Source organism: Pelophylax lessonae (assembly GCF_965119305.1).
Source record: "Pelophylax lessonae genome assembly, chromosome: 7".
In the NCBI taxonomy this organism is placed as follows: Eukaryota; Metazoa; Chordata; class Amphibia; order Anura; family Ranidae; genus Pelophylax; species Pelophylax lessonae.
The window spans coordinates 49,931,643-49,949,691 of NC_138774.1; the positions used below are offsets into that span (position 1 = coordinate 49,931,643).

Consider the following 18,049-nt stretch of genomic DNA (forward strand, 5'->3'; position numbering starts at 1 on the left):
ATGGGAGAAGGGAATGAGTGGGATACTCCTCTGGCTCAACTAGGTACACTTTGGGACACTTGAAGAAAAATGCCTGTTGGCGCTGTCTTGACACCAGCTCAATGCCGACCAGCGCTTCCTGACGCTTAAAGATACTGTAGAACTGAAACTGTGCTGGAACCTCTACTTTGACGTATCTGTCAACTCAGAAGATCCAGGACTGTGAAATACTTGACTCCTGACACTGCTTTAGCTCAAAAGTCACTGAACAGCTCCCTCCAGCCCTGCGCTGGCTGAGGTATCTCTGTATAGATACTTGTGCGGCTGCAACCCTTAACTTGTACACTTTACACTGTATACTTCAGGGCCCAACGGCAGGTGACCCTTTAACACTTCAGGGTCCTCTCGCTAGGTACCCCCTCTAACACTTCGGGGTCCTCTCACTAGGTACCCCTCTAACACTTCAGGGTCCTCTCACTAGGTACCCCCTTTACCGCTAGCTGACTCCTGGATCCCAGAACCTTCTCCGGAGTGGTCCCCTCTGTCATTAGGCAGACCCCCAGGGGCAGTCCACAGTATTAACGACCTTTGTAGGCTTTCCTGGAACTGGATCCCTCTCTCCCTCCGCTGGTTCTCGGCACACCGGATCCCTCTGCAGCTCAGCTTCACACTCTCTGCATTCCAAGGACGCCACCCAGGACACCCGCTTCCTCTGACAGGAGGGGAGACAGCCGTACTCTCCCTCCTGGGACTCTGCTTCCCATCAAAGACACTGCGTCATGCGCCCCCTTCAGACTTATAGCCACTCCCAGAATCCTCTGCGGAAGAATCTGCCTCCAGAGATAGTTACAAGCCTGAATGTGTCCCTGATTGGGTTTCCTCCACTGCCCAATGAGAAGCCTTTTGAAGGGCCAGTGGGGAGACTCCCCTCTCAGCAGACACACCTGGAAGCCATGACACCCTGACTGAAAAAAATAAATCATGGTCCTGCTGTTAGGCAGACAAGGCCCACTATACTTTACCTAGCACCTACCTGTAGGTTGCTACAGGTGTATATTGATCGGTTTACATCAATCTACAAACTATAGGATATATTTATGGAATTTTTATTTATTTTTTTTATACTAGTAATAGCGGCGATCAGGGGGGACCTTATAGGGGGACTGCGATATTGCAGCACACAATCAGACGCACACAGTTAGATACTAACTGGCACTTTTGACACTTTGTGCAAACTAGTGACACTAATACAGTGATCAGTTCTAAAAATATGCACTGGCACTGTACTAATGAGTAATGACACTGGCTGGGAAGGAGTTAAACATCTAGGGTGATAAAAGGGTTAATTGTGTGCCTAACCAGTGTTTTTGTGTACTGCGTGTGCTGTACGCAGATCCACATGTTGTTTAGATCCAAAACATGTAGACTCCAAGCATTTCGATAGATAGTCTTCAGAAGTACATGCGAACGATCAGCAAGATGAAACCCATAATTCCTATAATTAGGGTGAGGTATATACAAAAGGTGCTAGAAAGCCCTCGATGGTTATCCATAATGCAATTAGATGGACACGTCAATTAGCAAAAAAGGCACAAAGTCGTCTATAACCATAAAACAAAACAGAGGGCGCACCAGCCCAGTGCATTATCATCAAAATATGTATTTTATTATTAAAATGATGGTAAGTATTATACTCACACCAACAGGTGTATAAAAGCTTGTCTTGATACAACAACAAGAGAAAAGGAAGGGTCGGGACTTTGAATGAGGTTACAAGGATATTTGTATCTCCATCCCTAATATAATGGGAACAAAGGAAAGGGTTTGGGACTTTAAATGAAGTGTGCGGTCACTCTAGACCATGAACTATAATCTGTGCATAACCTTAAAACAATAGACATGAGATATCATCAAATTGTAAATTGATTTAATTGAATGCAACAATGGTAACATAACAAAGACAATAAATATCATGCATGTAATTTCAATAACCAGAGCATGTTGGGAGCTGTACAAATAAGTATCGCAAGAGTATTAAAATAGTTGCAGAGACAAAAACATTGTAGGGCAGAATGAACACATAATACATAGAGATCACATTATATAAGCTCTACGCGTTTCGTGTTGATACACTTCTTCAGGAGCTGGTGCAATCGATAATCTATAAAAGGATACACATAAAAACAACAATGCATGTAAAAATATAAAGACGCCTATATTGAGCAATGTCTACCACAATATATGAAAATAGCTTACAAATTGGTTCAAGCTGTTGCCTCAGGAGACCTGAGGTGGAGGGCCCTCCTAAACTGTCCGACCCGGGAGCTGAGGGAGCAATGCCAGGCACATGTTGGGGTAGATGGTAGGAATGTAGTAAGAAAATCATAATAATTGGAGGGATAGCAATCTCCTCCATTACCCGTACATGGGATAGGTATGTTGCCAGAGGGCTGCGTAGTTGAGCAGGCCACTGACATGAGATAAGTGTGATAGAAAAGAATTATAGAAGATAAATACGGTGAATGAAGTGACAAAGAACCATAAACTAATTACCAAGTGTGAGTAAGTAATTCGGATGTCAGATCTGGGGACCAGTAATGCCCAAGGAAAATGAAAAGTATCAATACCCCAGTCAGGAGGTGAACGAGTGTCACCTCAAGAGCGCTCCCAGCGTCGCGCAGCTATTCCCGAGGAGGAGTGCGTGCAGCTGCTGCCGGCATGGCCAGACAGGAGTTGGCGCCCAAACTACCTCGTGGAGGAACGCAGATGGCCAATCATCGTGCTCGTAGGTCAGTCAACAAAGTGGCGTCATATCAAGGACGGAAGGGGCGTGGCGCTGGTGCGCCGCGGCCAGAGCCGCCCACACCTCCGCATCTATTGGATGAAGGAGGAAGGGGAAGGCGGCAGGAGCGCATCGCAGCTCCCAGGAAAGGGGGGAGGAGCGAACCGACCAACTATACAGGCCGTAATGGGGGCAACATTGGATAACAGTGCATAAGCTCACAACAACAACTCTGGCAAACCATGACAACATGAATGATAACATAAATATAAAGAGTAATGCCGACCCAAAATAATTTTAGGGCCAGCCCCCTGGATGTCCAAAGACATCGAACATGTGAACAGGGTATGGTCATAGATGATCGCACGCCTCCATTCCTAATTCTGTTGAGAGAAAAGGAAGGGTCGTGACTTTGAATGAGGTTACAAGGATATTTGTATCTCCATGCGATGAAGGAACACGCAGATATATTCGCAGTGTTACCGCATCGCATCAGTGTGAACTGGCACTGACAGTCTGTCCATGCTCCCCACAGCAAACCTCTCCCTACACTGACAAAAGGCAGAATGTAACATGGCAGCCAGATCAGATCTATTTATAAGGTAGGGGGTATGTCCATGTGCTGAAATGTCTCAATTGGCTGTCCTGTACCACCTGATGGATGTGTCATGGGTAGGTTTGAGCGAACCCGGACTATATTGTTCGGGTTCGTACCGGACTTTTGGGTATTCGGTACCCGGACACAGACCCGAACATTTCACTGTATGTTCAGGTACTGTCCATTGTTCGGTAATGTTATTTGATGTTTTGGCGCGGTTTCAACAGGTGCAAGGCAGCCAATCAGCAAGCGTTTAACTAGTGTGCCCTTAGAAGCCATCACAGCCATGCCTACTAATGGCATGGCTGTGATTGGCCAGTGCAGTATGTGACCCAGAGTCTATATAAGCTGGAGTCACATAGCACCGTGCGTCACTCTGCTCAAATTATACTAGGGAGAGGTTCCTGCTGCTTTTGCTGAGGGAGAGATTACTGTAGGGTCAGGCTGGAGATTGCTTTGAGGGAAATAATAAAAAGAATCTTCTTTAATCAGACAGCGATCTACATTGATTTGATTGTGTGGGGGTGCAGTGCATGATCTTTTTGCCCGGAGGGAGAGATAGGAGATTATTGGAGGGCCAGGCTGGAGATTGCTTTTAGGGAAAAGCATAGGATAGGAACAATCTGCTTTAATCAGACAGCGATCTACAATGATTGTATTGTGTGGGGGTGCAGTGCACAATCTTTATGCCCTGACCTGAGCCCAGTGAGGAGGAGAAAGGAGAAAATAAAAAACTTTTAGAAGTCTGTTAGGTGGGCGGCGTGCGGTGCTGCACATTTAATGCAAGCTCAGTGCATATGTGTCTGCTTAATCTGCATTTAAAAAAGAAAAAAACTTTTTTCCTTCATATTTAACTTTGACATACAGTGTTTAGACAGACACTGCTTTTCAAATCTGCTATTCAACAAGCACCAATTAAGGGGACAATTATTTTTCAGATTTGTATTCATACGTTACAGTGCGATACACCCATTGCATACTGTTGTTGTATTCCGCTTTGCAATAAAAACCCATTTAGGGGGAAAAAAGTTAATTGTGGCTTAGTCTGCATATGTTTCAGTGAGATACACCCATTGCATACTGTTGTATTGTGCATTGCAATAAAAACCCATTTAGGGGAAAAAAAAGTTAATTGCGGCTTAGTCTGAATATGTTTCAGTGAGATACACCCATTGCATACTGTTGTATTGCGCATTGCAATAAAAACCCATTTAGGGGGAAAAAAAGTTAATTGCGCTTAGTCTGCATATGGCACAGTAAGATACACCCATTGCATACTGTTGTATTGCGCATTGCAATAAAAACCCATTTTGGGGAAAAAAAATTTAATTGCGGCCTAGGATGCAAATGTTACAGTGAGATACACCCATTGCATACTGTTGTATTCCACTTATCAATAAAAACCCATTTAGGGGAAGATCCAAAATTCGATAAATATGAGGAGAAGGTCAAATAAGGGACGTGGCCTGGGTCGTGGTGTTGCTGGTGGAGCTGCTGTTGCAAGGAGAGGACATGGTCGATCTGTGCAAGCTACATGCACAGGTGAAACACCTTTCTCAGCTGCGAGTAGACGAGAGAACCTGCAGCAGTATTTGGCAGGGCCTAATAAGCCTCTACAAATGTTGAGGCCAGATCTCACTGCCTCATATGTGACGTGCCCACAAGGTGGAACTCCACCTTGCACATGCTGGCCAGACTGTGCGAGCAGCAGCAGGCCGTAGTGGAGTTGCAGCTGCAGCACACACGCGTGAGTCGATCTTCAGAACAGCACCACTTCACCACCAATAACTGGGCCACCATGCGAGACCTGTGTGCCTTGTTGAGCTGTTTCGAGTACTCCAACTTGGCCAGTGCCGATGACGCCGTTCTCAGCCTAACTATCCCACTTCTATGCCTTCTTGAAAAAACCCTTTGAGCGATGATGGAAGAGGATGTGGCACAGCATGAGGATTAGGAGGATGAAGAAGTAACATTCCAAGGCTTTCAGGGCAGTCATTTGCAAGTGGCTCCGAGGGTGGGTTCCTGCACCCACAAACGCCAGGGACACAATTGTCCAGTGGGGGCACATTTCTGGAGGATGAGGAGGAGGAGATGGAGGAGGATATGGAACCATGTTCACAGCAGGGTGGCACCCAGGCCAGCTCATGGCCATCACTGGTGCGTGGCTGGGGGGATACGGAGGACGAAGAGGATACACCTCCCACAGAGGACGGCTTTTCGTTGCCTCTGGACAGCCTGGCACACATGAGCGATTACATGCTGCAGTGTCTCCGCAACGACCGCCGAGTTTCCCACATAGTAACTTGTGCTGATTACTGGGTGGCCACCCTGCTGGATCCCTGTTACAAGGACAACGTACCGTCCTTAATTCCCTCACTGGAGCGTGATCGGAATATGCTCAAGTACAAGCGCATGCTGGTAGACGCGCTGCTGGTGGCATTCCCACCTGACAGCGGGGGCACAGTGGAAGCACAAGGCCAAGGCAGGGGAGGAGGAGGAAGAAGTTGTCAATGCTGCCAGGGCACCGCCAGCATCTCAGAAGGCAGGGTTAGCATGGCCGAAATGTGGAAAAGCTTTGTCAGCTCGCCACAACAAGCAGCAGCACCAGCAGCTGATATGGAACGTCTTAGCAGGAGGCAGCAGTTCACTAACATGATGGAGCAGTATGTGTGCACACGCCTAGACGTACTGAATGACGGGTCTGCCCCCTTCAACTTCTGGGTCTCCAAGTTGGGCACATGGCCTGAGCTTTCCCTCTACGCCTTGGAGGTGCTGGCCTGCCCTGCAGCCAGTGTATTATCTGAACGTGTATTTAGCACGGCTGGGAGTGTTATCACAGACAAGCGCAGCTGCCTGTCCAGAGCCAATGTGGACAAGCTCACGCTCATTAAAATGAACCAGGCATGGATCCCACAGGACTTGTCCGTACCTTGTGCAAAATAGACACGTATACCGGACTTACCCAGCCATTGCTGAATTTGATCTTTCTTACTCTTTTGGGGTGTACCCGAATTTAAATTTTTTTTTATTAAAAACCAAAACCAGTGTTGGCTACCTCGTCCTCCTCCTCCACTGCCACCGCCACTTCCACCTACACCGCCATATCCACCGCCACCTCAACCTCCTACTCCATATGGGCCTCATCCTCCTCCTACATCATTCAAGATGATAATTTTTTGGTTTTTTATGTTTTTTATGTTATTTTAAGTTATTTCCCTATCCACATTTGTTTGCAGAGCACTTGCCATGCTCTTAAGACGAGTTTGCTGCCTCTAGCCCTTTCCATGTTTGTTTTAGAGGCATTTTAGTGCTCAAAAGTTTGGGTCTCCATGGACTTCAATGGCGTTCGGGATCGGGGCAAAGTTCGGGTTAAGTCCGGTTCACGAACACAAACTTTTTTTTCAAGTTCGGTCGAACCCGCCGAACCCGGACATCCAGGTGTTCGCTCAACTCTAATTAGGAATGACTGATTTACCCAGATACTATATATTTTACATTTAGTAGCAGTAAAAATCATGTGGATATAAAAATAGCTATACGTATGTTGCTACACGACAACCGGTAGATGTAAACTTTCTATATCTGGGTCATTTTCAATTAGAATAGTATCTATTAGGGGATTCTAATGTTAGTAAACAATACAATAATGATTCAGGATATATTCTGACCATTATACCCAACTATCTAATAGATAAACTGTTATTTTCAAATAAAAGATTGTCCATATAACCATAATCTCTACATTCCCTCTTGGTATATGATAGACTATGGAAGTTGTAGGTACTTATGATCATATTCTCAAATATTTCTAAAATAATGTCTGTTCAATGTGCATTGGTGACTAGCAAAGAGAAACAAAAACGTTTCTTTCTATTGAGGGCTCTCAGTATTTGACTTTCCCTGAATTGAAACAATAGACTGGTAATTGAGTAACCCATTTAACTGCTTTCTCCTTGAGATCTGTTGTCCTGTAGCTCTCCTCTTCCAGGATATCTCACTTGGGATAAACAATGTAGTTGGTTTTTCTCTCCAGAGTATTATATGGGGACAGATGACATAGCTTCTTATCTCGAAGACGTGTAAATAATGGCTAAACAAGTTCAACAAATCCTAAAGGATTTTGACTGAATTAGTGACGAGGTCATTTGAGGCCTCAAAGTTCACAATTCTTGACCTGTAATATAAAAAATGTATTTCTATTTTGTACTGTAGGTCTGACATGAAGGTTTTCCAGGCCTGGGGCCTAACGTGGGTCTGCCATTGTTACCAGTTACCTTTCCAGCCCATGTGAGCTGCGACCCTGGGTGTGAAGACTGAGACATGGACAACTCCGGCATCTTTGTTTTGTTGTTTTATTGTAGATAAAGAGGATGGGAGAAGGGAATGAGTGGGATACTCCTTTAGGCTTCAACTTTATACACTTGGGACTTTGTTCCTGAAAAATGCCTGTTGGCGCTTCCTTGAGGCCAGCCAGCGCTCGCCAACGCTCACATACTCTGAGAACACTCTGTAACTTAATAGAAGTGCTGAATCCTGGACTTGTAGTCCAGAAGATCCAGGACTGCGAAATTGTAGAACCACCGACACTGTTATACTGCTATAAGTCACTGAATACTTCCCTCCGGCCTTGCTCTGCATTGAGGTAGTATGCTATAGAATCCTGTAAAGCTGTGAATCCCAACCGGCACACTCTGCACAATTCAGGGCCCATTAGCAGGTGCCCCCTTTAACCTTGAACTCTTCGGGGTTCACTGTCTATGCACCCCCCTCTGTAACTTCAGGGTCCTCAACCTAGGTACCCCCTTTAGCTAGCTGGCACAGGATCCCAGAACCTCTTCCGGAGTGGTCCCCTTTAACTCTGGCAGTCCCCCAGGGGCAATCCTCAGTACTCACGACCTGTGTAGGCTTTCCTGGGACTGGACCCCTCTCGCTCTCCGCAGGTTCTCGGCACACCGGATCCCCTCAGCTCAACTCAGCACTCTCTGGACTCTCAGGCGACACCCCGAGACATCCGCCTTCCTCAGACAGGAGGAGAGACAGCCGCACTCTCCATCCTGGGACTCTGCTCCCGCCAAAGACATTGTGTCATGCGCCACCCCCAAACTTATACCCACTCCCAGAATCCTTTGTAGCATAATCTGCCTTCTGGGGTAGTTACAAGCCTGGATGTGTCCCCTGATTGGGTTTCCTCCACTGCCCTATGAGAAGCCTCTCACAGGAGCCAGTGGGGAGACTCCCCCTTTAGCAGGCACACCTGGAAACCATACCATGACACCCTGACTAAATAAATCACAGCCCTGCTGTTAGGCAGACAACGCCCACTATATGTTTACCTAGCACCTACCTGTAGGGTGCTACATACAAATTACTCTAACCACATAAAATACATTATCTTAAATGACAACAATAAGGTGCATATCTGTGCAGAGAGGTTAACAAACCAACTAAATGGCACCGGGAAGTAAAGGAGCCTATGGATAGTGATTTATATCACCATAGGATGTTCAAGCTCAAAGAACTCCAACATCAAGCAGCGCTTACCACTAATCAATTAAAAAATAGTGGATGAATGGAGATGAATGAAGGTTAAGGCAATACCCTTACTCAAGAAAGATAGTAAGCCACACCTCCATACACCCCAAAAAAGGATCAAATGGGCATCACTGTATGAAATATATAATGCCTAGAAATAAATTATAATGGCACAAATCATATAGTTATTCAGTCATACAAATGAATGCTAGACTGACACAGCACCCTTGATAATCAATTAACCACTTGCCAACTGCCGCATGACTATATACTGCGGCAGTCAGCCCCCTACAGGCAAAGCGACATATCGGTACCTCGCTCGCTCCCGCGTGCTACCGGCCCCTCTAATGATCTGATTGGGTTCAGACCGGATCAGTCATCAGGTCCAGGCCAATGATTTTTGGCCTGGACCTGTTGATCGGTCCTGCCCAATCAGATACTGACCTGTGCCTGTGTCATGTAAACACAGGCACAGAAAAGACCTGCTCTCTCCTCCCCAAATCCTTTTTGGATTCACCGAGTGGAGAGAGCAGATCTAAAACTGTGAGTACTGCACCAGCACACACACACACACACACACACTTAGATAGGCACATTTACCCCAGATTGCCCCCCCCAGTTAACCCCTACACCCCCTGTCACAACACACACTGTATACTGTATATAGCAGTTTCCTATATACCCGTATAAGTGTGACTTGTGACCAGGTTTAGCGCTTGCGGCCCTTCCTTTTACACTTAGGATACCCGCCACCCCCTCCCCAATAAAGATTTAACCCCCTGATCCCCCCTGTTCACCCCCAGTTAACCCTTTCTCCCGTCTCATTGCACACTATACACGGGTAATATAGTGGTTTACTGTATTTTTGTATTAGTGTGATTGTGACTTGAGTTAGCGCTAATGAATTATTTTCTGTCCCAAATAGGTTTAGGGTTCCCGCCACCCCACCAATAAAGATTTAACCCTCTGATCCCCCCTGATCACCCCCAGTTAACCCCTTCATTGCCCGGTCACAGTGTCACTTTTATAGTGTACAGTTTTTTTTCTGATCACTATTATTAGTGACACAGGTAACATTAATTAGTGTTAGCTTCAGTCTAAGATAGCGCAGATCCCCGGTGCATAGTTAGAAATAACCCCTGGATTACCACATACACACACACACACAAAAACACACACACATACACTTCCATTACTATCATAGTGTTTGAACAGATCAATATCTGATCTGATCAGAACTATACTAGCGTCCCCATAGTTTAGGGTTCCCAAACTGATTCCTGCCAGCACCTGCATTTAACCCTAACACCCAGCCCACCCCCACCCCACCCAGGCAAGTGTAGTAATCAATAGATTACTTTCACTTACAAAGAAACACAAAACACACAAAACCGCTGTGTTAGCAGAGTCAGGCCTGATCCCTGCTAGCATTAGCAGTTTATTTTGGTAGCGGTTGAAATAGTCCTTGACAACCAGGTGCTTTTTTACCTGTGAGTCAGACGTTGGTACAGTACTGCAGAGGCTTACAGCAGGGCTGGGACAAGGTCACTAGGTGCCCAGGGGGAAGATGGCAAACTGCGCCCCCCCCCCCCCCCTTTCTCAAATCCCGTCCCTGGCCCGGGTGTAAGAATCAAGGTCGGGAAGTGGTTAATACTGACAATGGTGCTACTAATGCAGCAAAAAGTGCTGCAGTGACCAGCGGCAATACATTAACCCCCTCATGCTGCATTTTAAAATTTAACACCAGTGGCAGTAATAAACACAAAGACCCATGCTGCATATTTCAGAAATTAAATGCAATTGGTTAACCTCCTCCTCTCAGCTAGATTCCCCCCCCCTCATTCTAAGTAGTTGACCTCCTCTCAGCCAGACCCCCTCCCCCCCTAATCTCAGCCAGACCCCCCTCCCCCCCTAATCTCAGCCAGACCCCCCCCCCCAAATCTAAATAGTCCCTCCTCCTCTCAGCCAGACAGACCCCCCCCCCAGCCAGAACACCCCCCTCCCCCCCAAATATAAATAGTTGACCTCCTCTCAGCCACACAGACCCCCCCCCCCCAGCCAGAACCTCCCCCCAAATCTAATTAGTTGACCTCCTCTCAGCCACACAGACCCCCCTCAGCCAGAAACCCCCCTCCCCCCAAATCTAAATAGTTGACCTCCTCTCAGCCACATAGACCCCCCCTCCCTCAGCCAGAAACCCCCTCCCTCCCCCCACTAATCTAAATAGTTGACCTCCTCTCAGCCAGACAGATTCCCCCCCTCAGTCAGAAACCCCCCTCCCCCACTAATGTAAATAGTTGACCTCCTCCCAGCCAGACAGACCCACCCTCAGCCAGAAACCCCCCTCCCTCCCCCCCTTACTAATACCCCCCCTCAGCCAGAAACCCCCCCTCCCCCCCCCCCACTAATCTAAATAGTTGACCTCCTCTCAGCCAGACAGATTCCCCCTCCTCGTCCAGAAACCCCCCTCCCTCCCTCCCTTACTAATCTAAATAGTTGACCTGCTCCTCTCAGCCAGACAGACCCCCCCCCCACACTAATCAAATTAGTTGATCTCCTCTCAGCCAGACAGATTCCTCCCCTCAGCCAGAAACCCCCCTCCCTCCCCCCCAAATCGAATCTAAATAGTTGACCTCCTTCCAGCCAGACAGACCCCCCCCCCTCAGCCAGAAACGCCCCTCCCTCCCCCCTTACTAATCTAAATAGTTGACCTCCTCCTCTCAGCCAGACAGACCCCCCTCAGCCAGAAACCCCCCTCCCCCCCAGATCCAAATAGTTGACCTCCTCTTAGCCACACAGACCCCCCCCAGCCAGAACCCCCCCCCCTAAATCAGCCAGAATCCCCCCTCCACACCCCCCAAATCTAAATAGTGACCTCCTCTCAGCCAAACCGACCACCCCCCCTCTAAACTAAATAAATGGTTGACCTCCTCTCAGCCAGACAGACCCCCCCCTCCACTAATCTAAATATTTGACCTCCTCTCAGCCAGACAGACCCCCCCTCTCCTCAGCCAGAAACCCCCCTCCCCCCACCAATCTAAATAGTTGACCTCCTCTCAGCCAGACCCCCCCTCCCCCATCTGAATAGTTACCAGTTTGTTCTTATCACCAGGCAGGCTTCACGCTGCTGCAGACAGAGAGACACAGTGCCTGTGCTGTGCCTTCCCCTCTCTTCGGCTCCTCAAGGTTGCGGCTGAAGGAGAGCACTCTATGCTCCTCCCATCTGGCCGGCTTCTCAGTGAATGATGTCACGGCCAGGACTAAGGAATGCCTATCGGGGGGGGGGGGGTTTCTCCTCCACTGACAGAAGAACAGAAGAGAAGGGTTCAGGCTGTGCCAAGTGCAGGAGCGCACTCGGCACATTGCAGACAGTGGCACACAGAGCTTTTAGTGGCTGGTGGCCGGCAATTACACACACACAGTCAGTGTGTGAAAGAAGTTGTCCAGCCACTTTTGGCGCCCCCTCCCCCTCTCAAAGAAATGTTACCGCCCAGGGCACCCGTCCCTTCCGCCCACCCCTTGTACCGGCTCTGGCTTACAGTATACTGACAATGTCAGATGAGAGCGAAGGGGAAGCCTCACTGGCAGAATCAGGGTCAGTATACGAACCTGAAAAGAGCAGCGGCTCCCTGACAGACAGCTCTGACGATGGATGGGTCCCTGTTAGAACCAGGCATACCCGACCCCATTCTGGAGTTGCTGCGGTGCAGAGATTGCAGCGTGCTCGTATGGAGCAGAGTGTCAGTACTAGTGCCGCTCATCCTTCTGGTGGCCTGGCAAGTACACCCTGGACCTAGTACAACCAGCACTGCAGTAGCACTTGGTGACGTGGCGAGTCCCATAAGTGCAGTTGAAGCTGGTGCGATGGCTAGCACAAGTAGTGGCCCGCAGCCACCGCATATTCGAAGACAGGCCCATAGAGCCTATAGTGCCCTCCCTGATGTGCTGGCATATCCCAATTGGAAACCCACTGATACTACAGCGTCCATACTTCCCCCATTCACTGCCCAACCTGAAATCCACGTGGAAACAGCCAACTTTACACCCCCAAATTTTTATGAGCGGTTCTTCACGGAAGATCTTTTCAGATCTATTGTGGATCAATCAAATTTATATGCACGTCAATTAATCCCTGCCAACCCAAATTTGCCCCTTGCCAGACCATTCGGCTGGAAAACCTATAGCGGTTCCCGATTTTAAAATCTTTCTGGGCCTTTCCCTCAACATGGGCATAACCAAAAAGAGTGAATTGCGGCTATATTGGTCCACTAGCCCAATTCACCATATGCGCTTGTACTCTGCCTCCATGTCCAGGGCAAGATACGAGCAAATTCTGCGATTTATGCATTTCAACGACAATGAAATCTGTCATCCTCGGGGAGACCCTGAATATGATCGGCTCCACAAAATTTGGCCCCTCATAGACCACTTCAATCAGCGGTTTGCAGCCTTGTTTACCCCCGAACAAGTTGTCTGCGTTTACGAGTCCCTGATTAAGTTTACTGGCCGCCTTGCTATGAAACAGTATCTCCCCAGCAATCGCACCAGATACAGGGTCAAACTGTACAAGCTGTGTGACAGGGCCACAGGCTATACAGTTCGTTTCCGGGTCTATGAGGGAAAAGATAGTACTGTGGAGCCCCCCAACTTCCCAGACTACATAGGGAGCAGCGGCAAGATAGTTTGGGACTTGGTGTCACCCTTATCCGGAAAGGGCTACCATTTGTATGTGGACAATTTTTACACAAGTGTGCCACTATTTAGTCACCTTCTTGAATTACAAATTGGCGCATGTGGCACCGTGCGACCTAATCGCCGGGTCTTCCCTCAACAGCTTGTAAATTCCCGTCTTAGTCGGGGGGAGAGAGCCTGCTGGAAAGCTGACAAATTGCTTGCAGTGAAGTGGAGGGATACACAGGATGTTTTCATTTGGTCCTCCCTTCACGCAGACACGACGATCCAAATTACTACGGCAACTGGAGAAACCCCTCTGTGTCCACAACTATAACCTTAATATGGGAGGGGTGGACCATAACGACCAGCTTTTGGCGCCATACTTACGGTAGTTGCCCGTAAAGCCAGACGCTGGTACAAAAAAGTGTCTGTTTATTTATTCCAATTGGCTATGCTGAACGCCTTTGTCCTATACAGTGCGTCAGGACGAACCAAATCTTTCCAAGAATTTCAGGAAGAGATCATCCTTGCCTACCTGTACCCAGGAGGTGTTTCTGCCCAACTTCCCCTTCCAGATGCAGTGAGCCGGCTGCATGAGAGGCATTTTTCCCATGTCCTCCCGAGTACCCCTACCCAAAGACGCCCCCAAAGAAGATGTTGTGTCTGTAGCAGGCGCGGATTGTCCCACCTGTCCTGACCAACCTGGTCTCTGCATCGGGGAATGTTTTGAGCGCTACAACACACTACTGGAGTTTTAGTGTAGGGTACAGCACGACATAGTGAAGGGCACACAAACACAGGGTCTCGAAAGATGTTCGATGGCTATAGACATTTTGAGAGACCCCAAGCTGAAAAATTGCAGTTCACAAAAAAAGTGTTAAAAAAAAAATACAAAAAAAATATAAAATAAAAAAGCCAAAAACAGTTGTCGTCTCAGTTATTTTTATGTTCTTCTACATTTCCTACTGTACTTTTACTGTACTTTGCTCGTTTTTCATTCTTTTCTTAACCGGTTTCCCTTGCAGGTACTCGTCGGCTGCCACACTGATTTTATATATTCTGACTCAAACAGTGTTTGCGCTCAGCATATATGGATACCTCTGATGGCAGCGCTGTGGTAGGGTGATTTCACCACTGCAGTTAAAATACCTTTAGGTATACGTGGAATATTGTCATGTATACCCGCCATTAAATAAGTGGGGTTGGATGTTTGGGCGGTTAATGGTGTGTATACTACACAATTTTTCTGTGGTGATTTCTGTTAGGTTCTCTTTTTTTCATTCAGCCCACAGGCTGTTAAAAAAAAAATATATATGTAATCTTCCCGAAAATTGTGGCAAAATATAAAATATTCCATGGACTCACCATGCCTCTCAGCAAATAACATGGGGTGTCTACTATCCAAAATGGGTCATTTGGGGGGGTTTTGTGCCATCTTGAAATTTCAGGGCCTCCGAAACTGTGATGGGTAGTGAGGAGTAAAATCAAAAATTTACGCCATTAGAAAACCTGAAGATGGTGATTGCATTTCGGGGTTCCGTACACAGCTAGGCTCCCAAAAAGTCTCACACATGGGGTATCCCCATACTCAGGAGAAGCAGTAGAATGTATTTTCAATGACAACTATGTGTAAAAAAAAAAAAAAAAAAAGCCTCTCAGGACATTCCTTAGGATGTCTACTTTCCAAAAAGTGGTAATTGGGGGGGGGGGGGGGGTTACTGCCCTGCCATTTTAGCACCTCATGAAATGAGATAGGCAGTCAGAAAGTAAAAGCTGCATAAATTCCAGTATTTACACCATAGTTTGTAGACGCTATAACTTTTGCGCAAACCAATAAAAATACACTCATTGAGATTTTTTGTGTCAAAGACATGTAGCTAAATACATTTTGGCCAAAATATATGACATAAATTGAGTACATTGGATATTTTTTAAAAGACAAAGTTAAAAATGTCATTTTTTGTCAAAATTTTCGCTCTCTTCTTATTAATATCTCAAAAAAAAAAAAGCGCAGAGGTGATCAAATACCACCAAAAGAAAGCCTTTGGGTACAGCATTGCATGACCGCGCAATTGTCAGTTAAATCACGCAGTGCCAAGTTGAAAAAAAGGGCCTGGTCTTTGAGCAGCCGAATCCTCCGGGGCTTAAGTGGTTAAATAAAATTCAAAAAAATAAAATAAATAAATAAAACATAGGACCCTCAATATATGATAGTAGTCCACAGAAACATAAATTGATCGGTCCATAAAGCACTCTCGGGGTACACCGCGTGAGAAAAGTCCGGGGCTGTAACTTAAAGGTCTGTCACCACACCATGTGCAGCCTCTCCCAGTGGTCATACACTCACCAGAAATACACTTGTTATCAGCATGTAATTTCCGCGGTGTCCCCTTGCAAGCATACAGCAGGGATGTCTCACCAGACTCACTCACAGGACCTCTCAGGATGTGTACAGATGATTAAAAAAACTGTTGTAAACAAAGTTTCATAAAATCCGCATATAGAGCATAAAAGAGCAAAGCGCGCAGCGTCAACCACCCACCGCCAATATCTGGCCAGCGGAGATCCTCGGTCGGGGAAGCTGGTCTGCATCACTACATGAAAGCCTCGTGGTCACGCTCTAACGCGTTTCGTCGTCGCTTCGCGTTGACTTATACCTGCTGTATGCTTGCAAGGGGACACTGTGGAAATTACATGCTGATAACAAGTGTATTTCTGGTGAGTGTATGACCACTGGGAGAGGCTGCACGTGGTGTGGTGACGGACCTTTACATTACAGCCCTGGACTTTTCTCAATCAGTGTACCCTGAGAGTGCTTTATGGACTGATCAATTTATGTTTCTGTGGACTATTATCATTTATTGAGGGTCCTATGTTTTATTTATTTATTTATTTGAATTTTATTTAATTGACTATTAGGGGTGCTGTGTCAGTCTAGCATTCATTGGTATGACTGAATAGCTATATGATTTGTGTCATTATAATTTATTTCTAGGCATTATGTATTTCATACAGTGATGCCCATTTGATCCTTTTTTGGGGTGTATGGAGGTGTGGCTTACTATCTTTCTTGAGGGTATTGCCTTAACCTTCATTCATCACCCTTCATCCACTATTTATTAATTGATCAGTGGTAAGCGCCACCTGAACATCAGTATTTTATTTGCGATTTGGCGCAGGGTGGAGAAGATCACTGATTATCACTGGTGTGTTTCCCTTTGATTTGGTATGGATAGTGATTGTAACCAGATTGTCCCAACGTGTTTTGAAATCCTGAGAGGATTTCTTCATCAGGGAAAGAAGAGCACAGAGTTGTCTATTTTAGAAAATAATGCAAAATATCAGTATATCATAGTATATGCGTACATACAAACAATAAAAAGAAGATAAATTGTAGTAATCCATATAGGATAAGGGTTTACAGTCAAGGAAACATCAGCCATACGTGGGTATCTTAACCATGATTTCATACAATAGTAATGCTTACCAAAGTAGAGTCACCACACATCACAAGTTGAAACACAGTTGTGCCTTGGGCTCTTGGAGGACTGAAACAGCCACAAAACTGCCAGAAAACTGGGGAATGTGATGTAGGTTTTTGCAGAAAATGCATTAACCCGGGAGGATCCCACAAAGGACTGATCACAGAATGATGGAGAGGGGGATAAGTGCTGGTCCCAATTTTACCACATTTTGCCACATCCAGCCCCCAGGTGGCTCACAGGGATCACCCTATAAAGAGCAAGGGGAGACCTATGAGATGCCAGTGAGGATATACAAGTATAGAGTGATATTGGAGGCTTGTATGGGTAGGAAGCGATATAATCATCCGATGCTTACCTTTCCAGCAAGGAACCAAAGGGGCAGTGAGCGGGATAGCTGGCTAGGGAGGGGCTACAGACACCCCAATTTATATCCAGTGTGGGTGGTAATACACACCTGTATATGATAATAGCCAATAGGGTCCCGCTGGGTCAAAAAAATAGCTGTATCTAGGGTTTTATTGATCCATGCAAAGCACAGGCCCCACTGCAACAGGTGCCGGGGGCCTGTGTGTGCCGGGGAGACACATTGGGGGCACAGCGCAGCTTACAGTGTGGCAACCACAAAGAATGGCATAAACAACAAGAATAGTATATAGTATAATATGGATCAAACTACCCAGTAGATGGACCTAACAGATTGTGGAAAAAAAATGGTTTTAAATAAATCAAAAATCTATATGTGGTTCAAAAAAGAACACCCAGGAAGATCCTGAGGTCATTTCTACCTCCAATAGGACCGCTTGTTTTGTATTAGAACCAAAATGCTACTATAGATAAAGTAATGAATTAAAAGAAAAATCTGGGGTGAAAAAAAAGAAAAACATAAAGCTGGAGGAAATAAATCCAGCTTTTTCAGGGAAGATGCAAAACTATTTGTATCATGATACATCGTAAATATTCACGCATAGCTGTTACATTGCAACAAGAAGATAATTAGAA

General features: G+C 46.4%; 1 protein-coding gene across 1 annotated transcript in view; it reads left to right on the plus strand.

The window, feature by feature from the left end:
• LOC309560277 (antigen-presenting glycoprotein CD1d-like) overlaps positions 1–18,049 on the plus strand; it is a 293,187-nt gene that overhangs the window by 123,828 nt on the left and 151,310 nt on the right. The window lies entirely within an intron of this gene.